The sequence below is a fragment of the Dermacentor silvarum genome, chromosome 6, assembly GCF_013339745.2.
Source record: "Dermacentor silvarum isolate Dsil-2018 chromosome 6, BIME_Dsil_1.4, whole genome shotgun sequence".
Classification (NCBI taxonomy): Eukaryota; Metazoa; Arthropoda; class Arachnida; order Ixodida; family Ixodidae; genus Dermacentor; species Dermacentor silvarum.
Window position 1 is genome coordinate 173,382,143 of NC_051159.1, and position 23,479 is coordinate 173,405,621.

Genomic DNA, 23,479 nt, shown 5'->3' on the forward strand with positions numbered 1-23,479 from the left:
CACAACACCGAACCAGATGATCTTTATTGCAGTTGAAAGAAAAGGTTAAAATCTAATGACTGTAGAAAGCAGAGTCCTAATTTTTACGGTGAAATATTTTAAAAAGATTCTTGAAAAGTAAGAAAAAAATAATCACAAATTGAAAGAAGCAACAACTTATGTATCATGCTTATAACTCTGCAACTCCGTATTCCATAACATTCTAACAATTATGTAAACCGTACTAATGAAATATCTTAATTGCAGAAAATTAGTATAATATCTACCGTTCTCAATTATACCATTTAATTGTGAGCGCCACTTTTGCAAAACCCTTGTAAGCATCGTGACATATTTATGTAAGCTGTAAACTTATAAGCCAAATTTGTCCGCTTTAGATGTTCTAACACATGCAGTGTACGGAACTGCGATATCTGTATTTGGTACATAGTTTTAGTATTGTAAACTTTATGCTTCATTTTTTAATATACAGTGTTTGGCAATTTTTGTAAAACTATGTCGAACATCAAAATTATGCTTCCTGCACTTGCTAGCATTTAACTTCTCTTGAGAGCATTTCTGTCCTGAGAGCATATGTGTGTTTCAGATATATTTGAACAGGGAAATCGATGTTCGTCCCGAGCTAAAGATTCCTCTTTAGCTTCCTCTTAACCACGGTGCAAGACATATGGATACTCTTTAGGTGGGGACACTTCTCGGTTTGTTGCGAGACGCGATCGGCCAGATAAAGCGGCATCGGCGCGTGTCCATCGGTCCGATGGCTGCCGCAGATGCCTATCGGCGGGACGACGCAACTTCAGTTAGAACGCAGGCGAGAGGTTGCGCGGACAAGGAACGCGCTGAACTCTCTGCTCCGTCGAGGCGATGCCCTCTCCCCCACGCTCTTCCCTCATCACGGTCATCTACTTTCGCACGTCACTCAATCATTTAGGATTTCCCGCGAAGCGCCGGTTGCTATAGCAACGGTTGATAAAACATGTTCTGTCTTGAAGTTGCGTCTTCCCACGGATAGGTATCCGCTGCCATCACCGGGCCAATCGAGGAGCGCTGTTGCTACTTTATCTGGTTGATCGCGTCCCACGAGTGTCCTCACCTAAAGAGTATATCTTACACAGTGTTCTTAACGCACGTGTTGTACTCAGCCGTGTTGCAATCGTTTCGCTCAGCAACTTCAGGAGGCTTCTTTGCATGCTCGGCCGTTAAGAGGGAAGCACGCTTTACAGGGGGCTAGCTTGAAGAAAAATATTTATAGAGTACAAGCGTTAACGTTTCGTGACGACCATGGTAGTTAAATTATTTGCGCTACCTTCTCTGAACCGATCGTAGGGCGCTTCATTTGCAGTAATTTTAGGTTTGAGTACTTTCTTCTCTGCCGATCATTAAGGTTACAGGGTTAGAAACATGCATGATGGAGCAAAAAAAAAAAAAAAAGGCGCATTCTTGCATCTTGAAGCCACAGAGACCAACTATTTTACATCTAAAAGGTTACATGCAACCACACAAACAATCTGCCCTCACATTAGGTAAAGTGCTTCCTAATCATTTCCTTTGTGGTCGGAAGGGCAGACTTATAACACAAGTGCATGTAGCGGATGAGGGAATGTGCAATGCGCTGCTGATTCGACATTTCACATGGCCTTGTGGTGGCAATGCTTTCTTTCGCACATTCTGATTCTTTTAATTATGGCCCCGGAATTTTCAGAAAACTGCAGAGGACTTTATAAAATTTTCTAAAGTTAACGAGATCTTTGTGTCACATGGTGACAATAACGTAACGTCAATGAAGGATCTTACACTGGAAAGATTCGCAGAATCAGCGCCCAGCTAGTGACTTCCTGTTTTCCTAAGTGTCAGCGTACCAGAGCATGGGTTAGTTTTCTGTAACATACCGAATTTGTATTGAAATAGATTGATTGTTTGATTGACAGATTGTTTGATTGACAGATTGATTGATGGACGGATGGATGGACGGACGGACGGACGGATTCAAAACGCCTGAAATAGGCAAAGAATGCTAATCAAAATAAAACTGCCCACTGAAGCTGTAGGCGACACTGTAGCTATGGACGTGAAGCCTACTATATCTCTATAATATAACTCAATAACTACGTATTCGTAGAAATGGTCCCGTAGAATTTAATTGTTGTTTTCAATGCTCACAAAGCTTACCAGTGTGCAACACAACGCCTCTTCAAAATGTGACATTGCTTCATATATGGAGTAACAACGATAGGAACAAGAGTCGCAGAGCCAGTGCACCTTTTCTTCAAAAGTTTCTGGCTTAAGCTACACTGCAGTCACTGCAGCTATAAACAAAACACAATTCAACGTTCCAAAATACTGCGAAGTCTTCGTAACGCTGGGTTCCATTTTGATTTTGTTGTTTTCGTTGTGCCTGCGTTCGGCTCTTGGTTGTATATTGTATCAGTGTTCGACATCCGCCAGCAGGGTCCCCCCAATTCTCCGAACGCGGTTCCGTAGCGTCGGTCGTGCATTCTAATATCTGTTCCTGCCTCGGAGCTTTTTCTCTTTAGCTTTGCAAGTCACTTACTTGCGGTCGAACCCCGCCATGTTCGGGTCGCGTGGGCGTTCCGCCAGGGTAATAGACTGCTTGTCCGTGCTGCCAACGTAGCGAGATTCCGCGTTGGTTCCGCCGCTCGGCCTTCGGCATTGCACGTCGCCCAGCGGTGGCATCCCTGACTCGCTGTGGCGTAGCAAGCACTGCCTCTCTACTCGGTGATTCCGCTCACTTTTGCGTCCTTGTAACCTTGACGAATCGGGTTTATTTCCACCGATTTCTGGTTTCGCTGTAAGGCTTCACTGCGTTAGTGCACTATTTATTTATACTTGGCGTTGATACTAGAGGGTTAAAAGCGTATCTCGTTTCTGGTGTCAAGACAGAAGAAAGGGAATGTGTCGCGAGGTTAGCATATTATATTATTTATCAAGTAACGAGACAGACAGACAGACAGACAGACAGACAGACAGACAGACAGACAGACAGACAGACAGACAGACAGACAGACAGACAGACAGACAGACAGACAGACAGACAGACAGACAGACAGACAGACAGACAGACAGACAGACAGACAGACAGACAGACAGACAGACAGACAAGACAGACAGACAGACAGACAGAGACAGACAGAAGGACGGACGACGACAGACAGACAGACGGACGACAGGACAGGACGGACGACGACGGACGGACGGACGGACGGACGGACGGACGGACGGACGGACGGACGGACGGACGGACGGACGGACGGACGGACGGACGGACGGACGGACGGACGGACGGACGGACGGACGGACGGACGGACGGACGGACGGACGGACGGACGACGGACGGACGGACGACGGACGGACGGACGGACGGACGGACGGACGGACGGACGGACGACGGACGGACGGACGGACGGACGGACGGACGGACGGACGGACGGACGGACGGACGGACGGACGGACGGACGGACGGACGGACGGACGGACGGACGGACGGACGGACGGACGGACGGACGGAGGACGGACGGAGGAACGGACGGACGGACGGACGACGGACGACGACGGATGGACAGACAGGAACGGACGGACGGACGGACGGACGGATGTTCAGTTTACTACGCTGCACAGGAAGATGGGATATAGGGATGAGAAGGGAGAAAGAACGAGCTGGTAGCCCGATGTCTACTTCTATTAAGATATTGAAAGAACTTTTGTCTAATTACTTAAGTTACAAAGTTCATTGTCGCCTCACACGCGTCCTAAAGGAAGCTTCTTCAAACTCAGATTTAGTATTTTCTTTAAGAAAGTGACTCAGAAAGCACGCCTTCTTATGGCGATATGTTATTTAGGGACGCTCAAGTATGTTTGTCGCTATCTTAAGATGTGTGTGGTCCCTTGTTTCACAGTACTCTGGTAGAGATATAAAGGTCACTTAACAGAAACCTTTATTTAACCTCAGTTCATTTCTCATTTGATTTCCATGGGATGAGAGAAATTGTTTTTCTCGGTAACCACTCAACCAAATTTGATTAGGTTTGTTGCATTTAAATAAAAAAAGTCTATGGACTGCAGTAAGCCGATCTTTTGTTTAGGCCACCAGTTCTCATTTTTAGAAAGCTTCAAAGAACTCTGTTTTGCACTTTATAACTCTATAACTCAGCAGCAAACAACAATCTTGTGATTCTAGTGTATAATATATAGAATTCTTCTAGTGCACATTAGGAGAATTATTAAAGTTGAAGTTGATCTTACGATTCTGTAACTAGCACCTTTTGGTATATATAAATCTGACAAAATTTTTCTATCATCGGCATTTGAAGCTAATTTTTCTATTGTGCTGTTCAGGAAAACTGGCTCATCTTTAAACAGAGACTAACCGAGCTAATACACATGTTCATTCCTAAAACTACTATCCGTGCAAACATCCAAAACCATAGTTTAACAAAGTTTTGCACCACCTAGATAACAAGCAAAAACATTTATTTCGGGATGCCAAACTTAAAGGGGGCGCCCTAAACTGGGACAACTATTATGCAACTGAAAAAGCTTATTTTACAGCAATTCGTAACGCCAAATTCGCTTGATTTAACAACGATTTGCCTAATATGTTAACTAATAACCACCGCAAGTTCTGGTAGATAATTAACCTCAAGCAGTAGTTACTACCACTCTTATTAACGACTCTGGAGAGCTTATTTCAGACGCTGAATGTGCCGATGCTTTCAACAACGCTTTTTCATCTGCCTTCACTCAAGAAGTGGACACTTCCTTACCTACGTTTTCATGTCATATCGCATCTTCCATGACTGCAATCAGCTTTTCTGTTTATGGTATCTCATTCTTCACCGAAAAGATCAATTTGTAATTAGCATCTGGACTGGACTACTTAACGCGAAATTGTTGAAAAATATAGGGCACATTGCTTCGGCTTATTTTGGTGTATTATTTTCGCAATCTCTTTCCACAGGTATCATTCCAGATGACTGAAAAGGGGAAAGGTCGTTCCCATCTTCAGATCCGGTAATAAAAACTCATCCCTGAAATACTGTTAAATTTTCTTGGCCAGCGTACCTTGAAAACTCATGGAACACGTCATTTACTCTTACATTAGGAATTTCCTCGACTCTCATAACATCTTTCACCATTCTCAACATAGATTTCGCAGGGGTACGTCTTTCTTAAGAAACCCAGTTTGCCATCTTTGTTCTTGACCTTCATGCTAACCTTGACGTTAACGTACAAACCGACTCCATATTACTTGATTTCGCGAAAGCCTTTGAGAAGGTACGCAACAAACGCCTAATTTTTACATTATCTCTTTTAAATGTGCACCCGAATGTAATTAATTGTATAGAAGAATTCCGGACTAACCGTTCACAACTAGTTTTTATTATTAACAAATTGTCCAGCCCACTTTTAGTGTCATCGGGGTGCCTCAATGCTCTGTCCTCGGTCCTCTTCTCTTCCTAATATACATTAACGACTTACCTTTGCATCTATCTTCTAATATTCACATGTTTACTGACAACTGCGTTATTTACCGAACCGTTACTAGCCCATTTGACCACATGATTCTACAACAACACCTCGACCACATACTACAATGGTGTGATGACTGGCTAATGTCCCTAAACCCTACAAAATGAAAACTCATTTCCGTCACTCGTAGTCAAAATCGCCTTAACTTTTAACATAGCTAATGTCCCCGTTGAATTAGTAACTACTTATAAATACCTTGCAGTTACCTTTATGCAACAATATGTCCTGGAACACGCTGATTTCTGAAGTCACGTCGTCAGCTAATTCAGCTTTGGGTTTCTTAAAACGTCATTTACGTAAGGCTCCGAGACACGTAAAACTACTTGCTATCAAATCATTAGTCAGGGATAAGTTAGAATACGCGTCTCCCATCTGGAACCCACCTGAAGTAGGTCTCACAAATAAGTTAGAATACGTTCAAAATTGTGCTGCCAGATTCATTCATGCTTCATATTCATATAAAATCTGTGATTCATCTCTCAAAACCAAGTGCAACTTGTCGCCTTTGTCTTGTCGCCGACGCGTTGCAACCCTCTTTCTATTTCACGAGTTCGTCCACTCTCCACTTAATCGCGCTCCCAGATTATCCCTGCAGCTCACATATCTCATCGCACTGATCATGCACTACAAGTTTATCGCCCACGTGCCCGTACTAAAACATTTTCTGCTTCATTTTGTCCCAGAGCAGCAAAAGACTGGAACGGCCTTTCTCGCAACATCGCCACTATCACCTGCCCATCCAGCTTCATGCATAGCATATGAAATGTAACGTCACATTGAACGTTGTGACAACAATATCGTTTGTAAAAAATAAAAAAGAACACCCATTATGTTACCCCCTCGGGGTCTTTAAGAAATTAAAAATGAAATGAAATGAAAGATCTCCTAATTATACTACAAATTTGTGAGTAGCACCTTAGCAAAACGCTCGTAAACTGTGTAACAATTTCGCGTGAACTGTAAAGTAATGCGTCACAATTTTCTTATTTAGATGCTCTGAGGGATGCCGTTGCCAGAAGTGCGATATCTGTTTTGTTAGTAACATAGTGACTTGTGAACTTCGTAGTTAATCTTTTTTTTTTCTTTAAGCGGCCGTTTTTTGACGATTAGTGAAAAAATTTAATTCAGACCCCGAATCAAAGTTATACTTCTTACAATCAGTAGAATTCACCTTTCTCTCATAACCGCAACTTTAACCGCTTAAGTTCATTCAAATGGCGTTTCAGATGTTTTTGAATAGGGAAATTAGAGTCGTTCCCAAGGTAAAACATAGGATAGCAACTTCATTTTACGGCAAACATAGCGGAGATGCAATGACGATAGTAAGCACTTATAATATTTATTATAGACCAATAAACGTCGTAGAGCTGATTGAAGAGAATCTTACATTGTCCTTCCAGGACTGCTGAAGCCCTATAGAACGTTCAGTCGGAGGTGCCACTTAACATGAAGCAATGGAGGTGGACACGCTAGCCTGTCTGAGCTCGACCAGACATCCGATGCCTTGTTTCAATCGAGGAAGTGCGCATTTTCGCACTCAGATACTCAGAACTCGGACGCTCAGCAGACGCTCAGAAACCAGGTAACAACACGTGCAACTTTTGATTTCCGCTTAAGAGAATATGTCTATTTGGCAGTGCAGTTGTACAGGGGTGTTTCGAACTATAATATGTCCATGTGTCCACACCTGCTCGGCACTATGGAGGAAAGCGGGGGAGAGGGAGAGCTCCTTGGTTGCTATGGAGACGCTGAGCAGATATGCGGGCCGAGCTATGCGGAGCGCTCTGGTGTCAGGAGCACTGGCATTTCGAAGCCGCTGTACCTGCACTGTTGCGATGTGATTAACGCGCACCTTCTAAACGTTTACATAGATCTGGGATAAGTTTGTAATTTGCCCTGCCAATCGCAACTTTCATTTTCAGCAGCAAATTTGCGACAAAGTGCAAATCCGCTGGCGAAATGTCTGCTGCCAATTGAGCCGAAATGTTTCCCGTTTTGCACACGGCATTTCTTTTTTGTCTCAAGATTAAGAAGGCGTTACGGCCTGTCATTTCACTACACGCGCAAAACGGTTTAAAAACTCTACGAGAAAGTTGATGCAGTTTGTTCCTATTTGAAAACGAGGAGATATATACGTGACGTGACACATGAAATTAAGTTAAGGACTCTTCGTTATTACTGTATAGCAAAAGGCGGCTGTAAGCAAATGCTAAATTGCTGCCGAGTCACCTGATGTCCTTCCATAGCAGAGCACAGCCCAAAGTACATAATGTTGTTATATGGGTGAAGAACTTGCGTTGGCTCGTATGGCGGAGAGTGCCAAGCAGAAATATTTCCTCACAATCATTATTTCATGATTCCTTTCATCAAGACAACGCAGTATGCTTAGCGTACGGCATTTTCGGCAACACATGGCTTCAAACACATGAATTGCATTAGTGAGGGGCACCATAGGCTCAAATAAGCTCGTACCCGGGAAAGCAGTGCCGTTCGCTAACGAATTAGTAAACCCATAGCTCATGCGGTTTCTTTCAGTGACCTAGAATTTCTCGGCCTCACCGCGCAAGCATAGAAGGCTTTTAAATGTCATACACGGGCACGCTTTCATAATTTCTGATGCCTCCCATACATACACTGCAAGTAAGAGCGGCTCTTTAGATCCGGAGATGGGAAATGCATTAGGCGTCTACTGTGAGTGGGAGTCCACTATACGTTTGAGCAGCCCTGAGCATTAGTGCACCTTGAAATAATAGACTTTGGATGATTGTTATCTTTATAAAAACGAGTGCAGACAATATGGCGCTTCCTTCAAATCAGCGCGGGAAACGACGGCAACACAGAAAGGGAGGACACATGATGAGCACTGTCTAACAATTTAAGTTTATTAAGAAAAGCACATAAAATGACTTCAGTTGTTAGACAGCGCTCGCCCTGTGAACAACACTATTTACCCTATAGGCAGAGCGGAGAGTACAGGCTTATGCATTCCCGAAAGTAGGTTGAAACATGAGATACTTCGTGTGCATTGATAAATTTGGGCCGACATACTTGACAAACTAAGCTAACCTAACTTCATACAACGTCCATCTTGTGAGCCACTGCCTTAACTGAATGCAAAAGCGGCGAGCTTTGCGATGCGGAGCATATACATACATTGACATAAAATAAGCACTATTTTATTTATTTTTTGTTTCGTAGGCAATCTTCTAACACTCTCCATATTTAATAAATCTAAAACAAAATGCACTAACTTGTACGCACAAGGAAAGTTCTGGACAATGGTGGTTGAAGATAATGATTGTCTACATAAATGTGTCGGTGCCGTTGATGCACTACGAATGAAAACGCATGGGACCAGTTCGCTAGCACCAATTTGTCGCATAGTCACCTTTCGCTTGCCACAAGAGAAGTTAGTTTCAGCCAGCACTTGTCGTGATTATTCTTTGTGGACCTTTCATTTCTTGGAGCGGAAGAAACAGGCGATGGAGAAGAGGGTGGCGGCTGCGAAAATTATATTAGCTTCAACATTCGACTGCTACGTGCACAACTATGCTGTAGGGATTAAAGAGATAAAGAACGCCTTCTCGGCTTCTTGCGTACACGCTGGGCAGCACGCAATTCCGAGTGCCCCGGCACGAACCAATGGAGACCTCGGGACACGCATCATTAGCGATTGAGGCAATATCGATGACCGCGCGTCTCGCCTTTCCGCGTTCAGGACTTCCATCTGCTTCATGTCTTCTTCAACGCTTATATTTATTTTGTTATAAACATGCTCTGACTGCACAGCGACATTTTTTTTTGTCCGACGTGCTTCGCATCAAAACAGACGTACGTGCAAGCACGTTGCAACACATTTATTGTTTTTCTAACCCATCTACACTCCACCAAAACACACCCTCTATGCCTTCAATATAGTTTTCTTTATTTTTTGCGTCGCCTTCCTCATGTTCTTGGTGAGAGTTTGAATACTTTCGTCCCGGGCCCTCAAAGCGTCGCTTCCGGACTCTTTGTGCCCAATGGCTATACGTGTTCCTTCACTTACATACGTAGATCATACTCGGTCTTTTTATTTTCTCCTTCCCCAGGGGAGGCTAGGTGACTTGTGTGAGACATTTCTAGTTCTCTTCGCTCAGTAACACAGAGGAAATGACACCGAGTGAAAGTGTAGAACGAATTCCTAAGCAAAAATTTCGTGGCACGGGTGAATGAGAAAGCCTTTCTTGCCTACGTATCACCCGTTTCATCAAATCATTAAAGTTCAAATATGAGCAATTGCTAATTCCATCGGTTTTTCATAATTACGAAAGACAAAGAAATCTCATTGGAATGTTCAACTAACTGTGCACAATTATTCAACCGCCCGGAGTCATAAAAGTAACCTATCGCTGCAGGGTTAGAAAAGGCTTAGGCCAGCAGAAGCAGATATAGGCGCGGCAACAATTTTTTTTTCAGCTTACTCATTCAAACCAACCTAGAAGAGAACATTAACATAGCAAATTTTCTGTTTCCGAAATTATAACCCGATATAACACTCGCGCTGACTGATCGTTTTTAGGAAATCGTGAGTCGGGCCCATGTTTCTTGATTACTTGATTACTGGATGGCATCAGTTCCTACCCTCGTGTGCTTAGCGATCAGCAAAAACTAGATACAGAGTGGCGACGCCTCTGTCAAGTAATTGTCACTTAATAAGCATCTCGTAAAGTAATACATTAACCACTGACACTAGTTGCAGAAGAGTGTCTTCTCGCGCTGAGAAAACTTTTCTTCATTGCATAGATGCAACTAGTCGTGAGGCCAAGTTTCGCCGATGAACGATGCCCGTGGCCTCCCTCATAAGAGCAGATCGCCGCTGAACCATCGTGACGGTAACCTTTACTTTAGGCATAAAATATCAGTGAGAATTTCAGCCTATTATCTTCACTGGTGCGAAGCTCAGATATATCTTAATAATTGTTAGTTCCTTCCAAATTATCACCACCTTCCCACAACATTCTGATTATTCGGTATATTCCACTCGCTGGTAGCTATCAACGTCGTCTGTCTTTTTTTCCCCCTGCTCTTGCCTTCTTGCGTCTCCGATTTTTCAAGCGAAGCTTGTATTTCGTACGGATTTCAGTGCGGCGTAGTCACGCAATAAGTCACGTGTGCCGCAATATGAGCCAGGGACAATAAATAAAGAAGAAGAAGGAAGGAAGGAAGGAAAAAAAGAAAGAAGGAAGACAAGAAAAAAATAAAATAAGTAAGAAAGAAAGATCAGAGCGGGGAAAACTGCGCCGGTGCCAGATCACATGACGTGCGCGACCAATCAGGGTCGTTTGGTGTGTCGCGGGGAGGAAAAGGGATGGAAAGGGGGCTGGCGCGTGCTCCGCCTGGCTTCCGTCGCCTCAGATCAGTTTCGGCGTCCGGGTGGGAAGGCCTGTGTGGCACGTTGCACCGAGGAGCAGGCTGCGTTTGAGCAACGGCACCACCACCTCGCTCGGGAAAGGGCTCGGGACGTGCCGATTCTAACGTGAGGGCTTCCGAAGCCCAGGCGAAACATCAGCGAAGAGCCGCCGAGTCGGAGCTTAGGCAAACGAACAAAAATTAATTCTGGGCTTTTACATGTGAAAACCACGATCTGATTATGAGGCAAGCCGTAGTGGGGGACTCCGGAATAACTTGGAACTCCCGGAGTTCTTTAACGTGCGCTTAAATATAAGTACACGGGTGTTTTCGCATTTCGCCCTCATCGAAATGCGGCCTGCCATGGCCGGGATTTGATTCGCGCGACCTTGTGATTAGCAGTCCAACACCATAGCCACTAAGCAATCACGGCGGGTTTAGTGCAAACGAAGTGGAACGCCTGCGACAGCGTCGTCTTGCCACAAGCTTCGCTTACCCCCATTTCCTCGACAGGGGAAACGCTCTTAATTTTTTTCACAGACCTGCGCAATGTGGGTCCCACTTTTATCTAGTTTTGTCGTCATCACACTTCAAATTGAAATGGCCACTTTATTTTTTCCCGAAACGAATGTACCAGCCCACTGGTCAAGAAAAAGCGAGATTTCTTTGTTCGTCTGCCATAGTTCTCAGTACTGTATTTTCTTCTTCGCTGATGTTTCTTTTTCTCAGCCCTCCAAGACTCCCTGGAGGTTTCCAACCTGCCGTACTCATTACCGTGAAGCTCCCCTAGTGTTTACCCGTTCACGCTTACACATGCAAAATGTCGGAGCTCAATTGCTTAGTGCCGGCGTGTCTGCGATGGAGTTGCTCATTTGAATGCTCAAGTCACTTTCTGACTGGAGTGAGCTCGCCAGCAGGCTATCGTGTATTAATTTATTCTTACTCCTTTTACTCCACCACCTCGGCGGCATTACAGTGTGTGTTTGAAGGGAGGGGGGGGGTGCATACAGAAATTATAACCTGTAATCAAATACACTTCCAGATGATGTTGTTCTCGCGCCCAAAGTTTGCCGAGAATCAAGACGTTTTCTCGTAGAGTTACGTAGATATGCCACAATCAAAAAAGATGGCTGACTAATGGAGTAGCACACGAGGAATAAGGATTATAAACAGGGATAAGGTGCCTCAGAAAGGCTGGCCAACGTTTCGATAGGAGGACCTATCTTCGTCAATCCTTATTCCTCGTAGATATGCCACGGAATTTATAAGATTATAGAATATTATAAACAATAGGTGTTCCAGTGGTGTTCCAATGAGGGTCCAAAAAGTTCCTGTATTTTTAAGATTTCAAATTACTGCAAGAAACCAGCACAGCATTGGTGAGCAAGAAAATGTTGCCAGAGAGAGAAGCAAGCTAGTTTGGAGCATCGCTCATGTAAGGGAAAATTACCAGAGACAAAATGTAATATGGACATCTTCTTCGGGAACTTTTTCGCCGGTACGTTTGATTTGAAGCGTGACAATGGTTTCTCATATGCACTGAGGATGGTGTTTGTGAAATGGTAGGTCTTTTTATTTTCAAATGAAAAAAAGAAGCTCTCTTGCTTGTTCACAGGAGTGAAAAAAACGAGTTCACAGTGTGTCATGAAGGTAAACGCATTTGTTTGCTTTCCTTAGGCCACTGCTTTCTGCCTGCATGGGCACCGCATTTCGTCTGGTTCTAATCCTATTGTTTTCTTTGCCCACCATCCTGCGAATAAGAAATTAGAATTACTACCAATACATATCTTCAGCGAGAACAAGCCATCGTGAGACGGCAACGTCTTACAATACTAGAAAAGTTATTCCTTTAATTTTTGCGCCAAAAGTACTATTGAATTGAAAGCCTCGAAAGGGGATTGAGCCCAGGGAAACACAAGGACAAAAAAGAAGGCACAATGGACGCACATGCGCCTGTGCGTCCAATGTGCCTTCTTTTGTCCTTGTTTTTCCGTGTGCTCAACCACCCTGAGTCAAAATGTTCCAAGCCCACATCGCCACTTGTCAACAAACAGAGGGGAGGGGGATACTCCACTTTTCAGTAAGAACTGGGACATGTGACATGTTATTGAATACATTTTCGAAGTCTACAGACATTTTGGAATAAGACGTGGCAGCATATTTTATGTATCGTAACATATTTTTTTCAGGTACAACAAGCTCGTAGGATCAGGTTAACGACGGAACCGTCGGTGGAGTAAAGAAACAATGGGTTAAAACATATTAATTGTATACGCAGCAAAAGCTAATACAACCCCTCGTATCAGCTTGAGCAGTGGACAGGAACCTCATCATCTAAAGTCTTCAGCTCACGCTATCAGCGGTGTGGTGAGTCACGTCCTTGCCTGCGCCCACACATTCCCTCGCAGATTCACACCCACTTCAGTGAAAGGCGTAGACTTCCATCAGAGCCTCGGCGCACTCTAGTTTTCCGAAGCGCTCGTGCGGAAACTGTGTTCGAGCCAGGGACATTTACAGGAGGGTGGGTTAACGCGAGACACGAACTGTGACTGTGGGTTCTATTCTGCCCTTATCTGAAAGAAATAAGACTCAAAGAAACATATTCTCAATCTTCGTAATCTTATTCTTTTTTTTTCTTCGACGTTCTTTTTGTTGCAGAACCCAGAGTTTAGACGGAAGTTTGCCTTGCGTGTGAATTTTGAGATGTCTCCTACAGTAACGTTTGAGTAATAAAGGAAAGCAAGACGTCCATCGTTATTTCTAAGAACACTTAACAGCAACTCAAGAGTGTTCTGTCCAGAACGAAGAAAAAGGAACGTTAGAAAAAAGAAAATGACGTAGAACGCGTTAACTTTCAGTTCACTATTCGAGGTCGAGAACATAAAGGGAAAGTGTGAAACTACCTCGTTTCGTATTATTTTCGCTTCCGTTGATTCCTTTGATTCGGCGTAGAAAATCTTAGTTCCTGTCTCCGGTGTTCCGATTATTCCGCTCCGTTCTCGGGGCCTCTGATGAAGTAGCCGCTTCCCTACTGGCGCACTTCACTTCCGGCAGGCGCTCAGAAAGCCTGGCACACGTAGTGTTTAGGAAGATTGATAGCATACGCAACCCTTGAGATTGTCAGCACCTCGTGCGGAAAGGAACAGGTACCGGGAGAAATTCACTCTAAATCGTCCGTGAGTTGCTTGCAGATGCGCGAAGAAAATCATTCTCAATTAGAGTCATTATTGTTGCGCAACTGTTCACATATTTTGAAGCATAAACTAAGCAGTATGTACACAATTAGATGTCCACGTACGTATAGGCTTGTATCTACCTATAGTATCCCTTTCGCAGTGTCCTAATTGTTCAACAAATCTTAGCTGGCGCCAAACGTAATAAAAAACAAAAGTGTTCTTAGGACATTTCGTTAAATCGTCGACTTTATGCGATGAAAACATTTTATCCGGAGAGAGCCACGTTTTCACACTTAAAAGGCTATTCATACGTTTTATTTTATCTTAGTTTACGCTACTTCGGTGCTCTACCTTCGGTGATTCATTGTGATCTTACTGGAGGGTATATTGATACACTCGTATCTTGTCTCAATTTACATTTGCTTATCATTATTTCACTTTTATTTAGGTTTAAATGTCGTTGTACGTTTTCCGATTGTCATTCCTGAAGCCTTGTATTTTATTTTTTGCACAGTGCAGTTCGTTTTCTTTAATTTCTTTGTATGTAACAATTGTCCTTGAAAATAAGTAGTCGGTGATACTTGCAGGCATCAATGTTCAAGAAGAAAAATATGATTTTCAATTTGCATTGTGATATTATTCAAAAAATATAATATGGGGTATGTTCGCTGCTCGGATTATGGTGTATAGGACGTACCGTCAAATGCGCAATAACATTACGACACAATGTAACCCAATTAACCGTTGGAAAGGAAGCAAATGCGTATCCCAATCCCAACAATTATTGCAGGTGAGTTCACGCGTGTGAATAGAGGGCCTCTAAGTGGCACGGCTCCGGCCACAAAAACTGTTCTATAAACATGTCAATATCTTCCCCCGCGTCAATACCCTACAACAATGTTTACAATAGGCGCCCAACCTTCGTGGCAATTTCCTAACGTATCTAGCGATCAAAACTTGGAAGCTACACAGTTGAAAAAATGTTTGCTGCCCGAGAGATACAAATTTTACCACGCTCTCTGTGAGACAAAGTGAAGAAACATATACGGGTGATCATGTATAGGTTTTACGAAAATTAACAAAAAATCGTCTGTGACGGATAGCGTAATCATTGTCCTTGAGCTGTATTATTCGAAGAGGCGAACATTACCAGGCCGAGAAATTGGAACACATATTCAACTAATGAACTAAAATTCACTAGCTAACTTCTAAGTTAGTATTACTTTACGGCGCATATTGCTATTTACGAATTGTAGCCGATGACCTTGCAAGACGTATCAACTTGACATAAATTTCCAGGATTAAACCAGTTTTGAGATATTATTTCTAAAAGCGTGTATCGAAATGCACGGGCATTCCAGTTACTTTTGTTCTTCAATGCATAAAAGAGCGTTTTGTTTTAAAACAAGTGGAACGACAGTGCATTTTTACAGCGAGTTTGATGGCGCATAACTCTAAACGTTTGTGATTAGGGATATTTATTCCAAGTGAATACGCCTTGCAAACTCAGTGGTTACAATTATGAAATTGCCATATACATGTGCCGTAAAGCAATTAGGCAGTTAATTAGCGATTTAATAAAATTAGATTATTATGTGTTTTGATTTCTCGTGCAAGTAATGTCCGCGTATCTGAATAATCTAGCTCAAGGACTATGGTTATGTAATCTGCGGCATACAATAAACAATTCTATAAAACGTAAAAATGGTCCCTCGGTTTACTTAAAACGCCGTTCGAAGCCTGACGTCATTAACGACGCAATGCAGTTGTCTATTTCCGTACCTCTGTTAACCTCTCAGCCTGGCCACGAGAGTTATTTGAAGAGCGTTACGCAACGGCGTTACGCCACAGCGCTACGCTACCAGTGTTACAATCAAGGTCGGTTTCTATAGAGCATTACTACTTTGCGCAATAATAAAAGCAGTCCACGTTTGAGCGAGTTATTTATTGGTTATTAATTGGAATTTTGGTAAGAAGTACAATATGTCGCTGTCTTGTCCAAAGCTATAAATTGTAAAGTGAAGAAAGCATGAGGATCGGTGAAATTAAATATTCGAGCGATATATATACATATAGAAAAATGAGAAGCACAACTTCGCGGTTATCTAACCTAAGATAACCGCGAAGTTGTGCTTCTCATTTTTCTACATACGCTTGGCCCATTGAAAAATCCATTCACGATATATATATATATATATATATATATATATATATATATGGACATCACATTTCTGATACTCTTATCTGTAGACTGTGTACAACCATCTTCTAGTGTTCATAGAGAATTCACCAGTTTTTAACAAAAGAATAAAGATGAAGGAAATTGGCCACACAAACAGACACACACACACACACACACGCACGCATGCAATATCACTACTAATTGGGTCCGGCTGTTTGATTTCATATAAACGTGGTGCAGGTATGACTCTGATGTGCAATAGTGTTATCAACCAAATTATCAACCAAAGGTGTTGCTTTCTACCAAGAAAACGTAAGGATTGCGTAACAGAATCAATTCCCTATTTGTTTCAGTTTTCTGGCAAAGCCAGGAAAAGAAGACGTCAGAGTACCGGCAGTTCCTTTTTTGGTTGCAAGCATAAACGGTCATTCGTCAAAAGCTCTCTCCTTCCAGTGAGTCTTTAATAAAGACGTTCTGAGTTCCAACTTAATTTCGTAGAAGCGATAGAGAAGTGCTTCCCATCAAAATAGCTCCACGAACATCGTTAGAAGTTCAGGAAAAGCTAAATTGGCATAAAGTGGACAGAAATAGGAATGGTGATTTAGGAACACACACTTCCAACGTGGCATTAGGTGAGGCGAAAATACCACCTAGACATATTCCCTCCAAACACAAAGTTCAAAACCCACCAAATGGGACAGTTGCTGGTGTGGAAGATTAACGTGCTGTTGGTGGAGTCGGTTACTAAGAAAATGTGGCTGCGAGAGTAACATAAAAAAAAATTAAGTGACGTCTTTGCGCTTATTCCTTGTGGCTAAAAATAAAGTGTCTGCTTCCGGTGAGAGCAAAAGAAGCAGCAATATCTTTTACGTGGACCGTGAAAGTGAATGCCGCGAGGAAAAATAGTGAACGCGGTTCATAACGAAACCGCTGGCTGGTCACTCAAGGCGCTTGTGTGGAAAAGACAGCAAACGTATTACATAGATTTAACTTAACAGTGCACGAGCTGGGGGCACTTTGCGTGGCTAGGTTTAGAAAAGGTAGCTGAAAGGAAAAAAAGTTAATGCTTTCATTTTATACTTTTGTTCAAAATATTTGCGGAAACACTTTTTCGGTATCGCTTTTAAATTTACGTGTTTATCTAATATAGAAAATTGCACATTTCCAAAACTAAGGAGAAGGCAAAGTAATATATTGAACACACAATAAAAAAAAAGTGATGCCCGATTTATTGTCGACGAGCGCATAAATATGGACGTTTACATTTTCGTTCGTATAAGGGTCATTCCACGCCAACTGTCCCAACCTTGGCGCTCGACCATCAGCGATTTCTTTGAAAAAAATTGAGGACTATCTATTTAAAGCAAGAAGTCATCCTGTAAATCATTTTTGCGTAAAAAAAATTTCAGCACCGCTAGGAACATGTGAAGTTTTTTAGAAAGCTCGAAAGTATGTGTCGTAAAATGCATTGTCAAAAAATGTTCTCTTCTTAAATTAGGCGAGGACACAATTTTCCCTTGAGAATGAAGATAGGCTTTTCACTTAAAAAAAGTTTTGTCGATCTTTACGTTCCCGTGAAATTTTTATATGGCACTAAATATGCAAAATTTGGTGCATATTGGGAATTTTTTCTCAGAAAGATAACTTTTACCGAAAGGTTATATTTCATAGTAACTAATTGCCAGCAAGTTTTACTGTAAGTGAAAAATAATTTGGGACGGATATAACGTGAAATGGCCTGTACAGCTGGCGACAAAGTTGCAAAAAAGTTAGTTTTAGCCGATGTTTAGTCGTAAATTTAGCATTGAGGTGGTCCGGGTAAAAATACGCTAAATAGTGTATCTATTAGAAACATCCATTGTCTACAACCTGAGAAACTTTTATCAAATTACTTTTTGTTTTAAGCAAGAAAAAAATTTTTGAATTTGTGTTATACTGGTCTCTGCGCTTGCACGTGTTTCCCCTTCGTAGGAAAGCGTCCTAGCGGTAAGTAGAACTTGCGCGGACGCAGAATTTCCTGAATTGATAAAGGAACATCTAGACAAGATAATCAGCTCCTCAAGTGTTTATTTGAGTGCTTTATTAGAAATTATTAGCCTAGCCAATAAAAAACGCGATCCCCAATAGAGCGCATTTAAACGGATGTAGCCGTACGCCGACGGCCTGCATAGCGTCATCACGCAGCATCGGAAAGTTAGGCCGGTGAGTACAGAGTGCCGTTACGTACACTTAGATTTAGAAATGGGCGAAAACTTTGTGATTAAGAAGGGAATCTGTTGCTTTATTGCGGCAAATATGTAGCAAATATCAGCCAACACAATCGTGTTTTAGCGACCACGTTTCTTCTGCAGAAAACAAGTAGCAGACGAAACTTTCCGATGCCTTAGTTAGCAGACGTCCTAGCAGTCGTGCTTGAAACATTCCAAAGCAAGGGTGTGAAATTTTGCAAACGAGTGCTGGATATCCCGTGTGTGGCTTGCACATTAAGGGAAGGTGGCTCTTCAGTCGGCGATATGTAGCAGTTGTGCCATTGGAGAAGCTGTATTCATGACATTACCTGTACTTGTCACACTTTTGTGAAATGCCTTCTATTTTGTCATGAATGCGTCTATTCATCCTTCGTCACCATGCCATGAGGGCGCTAAAGAAGGTATGTTTTTTCTTTCGATGAACCCTCCACTATTGAGCACATGGATTTATGCTTAATCTCTGGTCCTCAAGGGAACTTTAATAGCGTTGCGATGACTTTCGTTTAATAACACCTAAACAATTGCTAATTGTTTGAAGTGGTCTATGTCGAGCGTTGAGGTATCATTTTTTTTAGCATTCGCGTATGTATTACTTTATGTAACCAGCATATAAAATCCAGAATGGCCTAAAGGACAAAAGCGACGAGACACTAGATACGTACTTTAAATCGATTGCTTTTTCTTGTTTTTATGAGTCCACTAATGACATTTTAAATAAATGAAAGCATCATGTTAATGGAGTGACATAAAATGAAGTCATTAAACAGAAATTAGTGAAGTATGTTGCGTATTAATCACATAGTTACGCTAAATAATAGTAACTATGTCCGGCATAGCAGTGGAGCAATGAGAAAAAAGTAGAAGCCTGAAAACATATAGTCAAAATTTAATTTTGAAATAGTCATGTTTTCTTTTAATGACCAGGATTATTGGCATTTCCGTCTAAATTTTCTGCACTATGGCCACTATGGCATTTATTGTATGGTTTATTTTCGTCTGCTACTTGTTTTCTGCAGAAGAAACGTGGTCGCTAAAACACGATTGTGTTGGCTGATATTTGCTACATATTTGCCGCAATAAAGCAACAGATTCTCTTCTTAATCACAAAGTTTTCGCCCATTTCTAAATCTTAGTGTACGTAACGGCACTCTGTACTCACCGGCCTAACTTTCCGATGCTGCGTGATGACGCTATGCAGGCCGTCGGCGTACGGCTACATCCGTTTAAATGCGCTCTATTGGGGATCGCGTTTTTTATTGGCTAGGCTAATAATTTCTAATGAAGCACTCAAATAAACACTTGAGGAGCTGATTATCTTGTCTAGATGTTCCTTCATCAACTCAGGAAATTTTGCGTCCGCGCAAGTTCTACTTACCGCTAGGACGCTTTCCTACCAAATAGAAACACGTGCAAGCGCAGAGACCAGTATAACAAAAATTCAAAAATTTTTTCTTGCTTAAAACAAAAAGCAATTTGATAAAAGTTTCTCAGATTGTAGACAATAGATGTTTCTAATAGATACACTATTTAGCGTATTTTTACCCCGACCACCTCAATGCTAAATTTACGACTAAACATCGGCTAAAACTAACTTTTTTGCAACTTTGTCGCCAGCTGTACAGGCCATTTCACGTTATATCCGTCCCAAATTATTTTTCACTTACAGTACAACTTGCTGGCAATTAGTTACTATGAAATATAACCTTTCGGTAAAAGTTATCTTTCTGAGAAAAAATTCCCAATATGCACCAAATTTTGCATATTTAGTGCCGTATAAAAATTTCACGGGAACGTAAAGATCGACAACACTTTTTTTAAGTGAAAAGCCTATCTTCATTCTCAAGGGAAAATTGTGTCCTCGCCTAATTTAAGGAGAGAACATTTTTTGACAATGCATTTTACGACACATACTTTCGAGCTTTCTAAAAAACTTCACATGTTCCTAGCGGTGCTGAAATTTTTTTTACGCAAAAATGATTTACAGGATGACTTCTTGCTTTAAATAGATAGTCCTCAATTTTTTTCAAAGAAATCGCTGATGGTCGAGCGCCAAGGTTGGGACAGTTGGCGTGGAATGACCCATAACGAAGATATCACATCAGATCACCATTGTGAAATGACAAAAGTATATGCGGCGTAAAACTAATTCGATGGCTCTACACTGTGATGGTGTAGAGCAGTGAATTCTAAAAAGAAACTTTAAAAATTACAACGTGTTGCTTAAGTTTTGAAAACTACACATGATAAAAAAATATTGGCTGTTTCAGTTTCCCGTGCCCAATGTCACATACAGCAGACGAGTTATTGGAAAGATAAGCACGCGTGTGAAACTTTTAACTATAGCCGGTACGCTGCAAAATTAAACGTGCCAACAAGTGGCACAAACACTCCTGCATTGGTTTCACGCTCCTGCAAAACAGCCTTCTTCGCATCATTTGGCATATAAGTTCTGCTTCATAAAGAGGAGCAAAGCGTAGGAAATGTTGCTCTCAAATTTACATACTAAACAAAGGGTCTGTTTTAAAGCCAGCTTCAAAACACGTAATCCTTGTTCGTGACACGAACGTATAACCCACCAAGCCCATGTATAGGTTCTCCTATACTTTCACTTCAGCCAGGGAATTTTCAAATTCCGGGTGTAGGATCATAGCAACCGCGGTGCGGTGAAGCGCATCACGCGAGAACACCGTGAAAAAAAAAATGAAGTTGGCGAAAGACGGGCGCGTAAGGCGTACTGCTGGGAAGTGGAAAGCGAGGTATTCAGAGGAGGAGCCTCCTGCCGCCAAACTACACCTAGCCTTCCAATTCACCCTTGCCTGTCCATTTTGCTGTGATATAAGTGTGCTGAACACACCATGGTCGTGAAATGTGGCTATGCCAGACGACTACCCTTCAAAAAAGAAAAGAAAAACAAACAAGAGAAAATGGACGAAAATACAGAAACATGCTGGCTGACTGATTAAAGCTGGCGTCGAGAGAAAAAAAAAGAAAAAGAAAGACATTCGCAACTGCTTCCGGACCATCTCCTATTTTTTCCTTTTCGTTGCTCCAGCCGATCCTAGCGCCAGCTCTCCGTTCATTGTATAAACGTGACTGACTTGACCGGGAGACAAGCCCATTCTTTCCTTAACTCTGACCCAGCCTTCTTTGTCTGAAAAGAAGAATCGTTGTGCGATTTGTCGCGAGCCCGTGATTTTATGTTTCGTGGAGTGGAAGTGAATAAAACACCCTGCATACCAAGGCGACATTCGGTTCTACTCGGCTCTAAAGCGTTCGCTTTCTTTGAGAACTTTGCATAGACGTATGCTGTTATTGTCATTCCCGACAATTGAAGATGTCCCTTTCGTTGCCGTGTTTAACTCGATATGAAGGTTCCTCTAACGTTTTGTTTGACGTTGTCAAAGCGGGCTGGCCAAATAAAAATCTTGAATACAACAACGTAGCTGAACTGGTCAGTTTTCTTTCAAACGAGGTAGAATATAAAACTACTTGAAGACTCAAATCTGCCGCCAACTTTTATTTTCTTTACTCGATGTGCCATGGTGGCTTAGTGCCTTCATCATTTTGCTGCTGAGTACGAGGTCATGGGTGCAGTTCCGGACCGCGATGTTGATTTCGGTGGAGGTGGTGTGCAAAATGCTCGTCTGCTTAGATAAAATAGAGCATTAAAGAACAACAGGTAATTACAGGAATTCGGAGCCTTTCCCTAAGGTGCCTCTGTTAACCCCAGCGCTGCTTTGGGAAGTTACGCCCTCTAAATCAATCAATAAATTCTGTTAATCTGGTGGACTTCCCTCTCCTAGCATATTGTTCATGATTACGTTACTTATGAACAATATTGTTTAAGGCATAGTTTTCTCTCTAGACCGAGAAATGAGTTTCACCGCCAGGGGAATATTTTATTCACAATTGTAAAGAGTGTACGCTTAGTAAAGCAACGACAAAAGATCAATATTTCTGACTGTATAATTTCTGCTCTTCGAACATGTGTGTATACTTTAATTTTCAAAAGCGTAAGAGTACATCACTGTGAAAATTCAGCATGGAAATACGCGTATAGGAACACGGCTGTTTAAGCGCACGAAGCGAATAATTTGATGGCTAACGTTTTCAGCTTCCATACTTATCGGCATACGTCTGCTCGCAACAGAGTGCTGCAAAGTGTAAACAAAAGCGCAACAAGGACACCTAATGAATTGAGAAATTTGGAACACCCAATTAGAAAGGCCTGGGCGAGGTATGTATTAGGAACTTGAGTAATATTTCCGAGAGTTCGTCTACCGGTTCTAATGAGGTGCAGTTTCACAATTTTTGTTTCTATGAATTGGACGGCCGATATTGACCACTAGGCTTTCTTGTCTTTTCTATTACCCCTCCAGAATCTCCTTCTAGTTGGCCATGAGACGACATGACCACTGATGACCACTACCTGTCACAAACGAACAAAGAGAGTACATGCTAGTACACCACTAGACGTACAAATCAGAGCTCGAGGCTAATTTTGCAGTTGTTCATTCGTAATTACTCATGAGTATGATGTGGAAGTGTATTGCTCAGAAAAATAAATGTACACAAAGAAGCGTAAGAACATGACCACGATGAGTTTAACATGAATATACAGGAATGAACCACGATTAGATGCCAAACTCTAGTATGCGATGTTGTACTTGACATTACCTGATATGGCTGTAGTTGGAGTAGATACAGTATGCTACACATATTGAAAAGTAATAGCAGTATGGCATATTGCGTATTGCAATATGGAAAACAACCAAAGACAAATGAAGTTGATGTCGGGCGATGTCATGACGTAAGGAGGTTAAAGGCGCACGACAAGTTTCGATTGACGCCGGATGGAAGCAGTCGCAGATCTCGCTGATAACTTTTGTCCTGCAGTTGACTTAATAAGGAACTGGTGATGAGAGATGCGAGAAAAG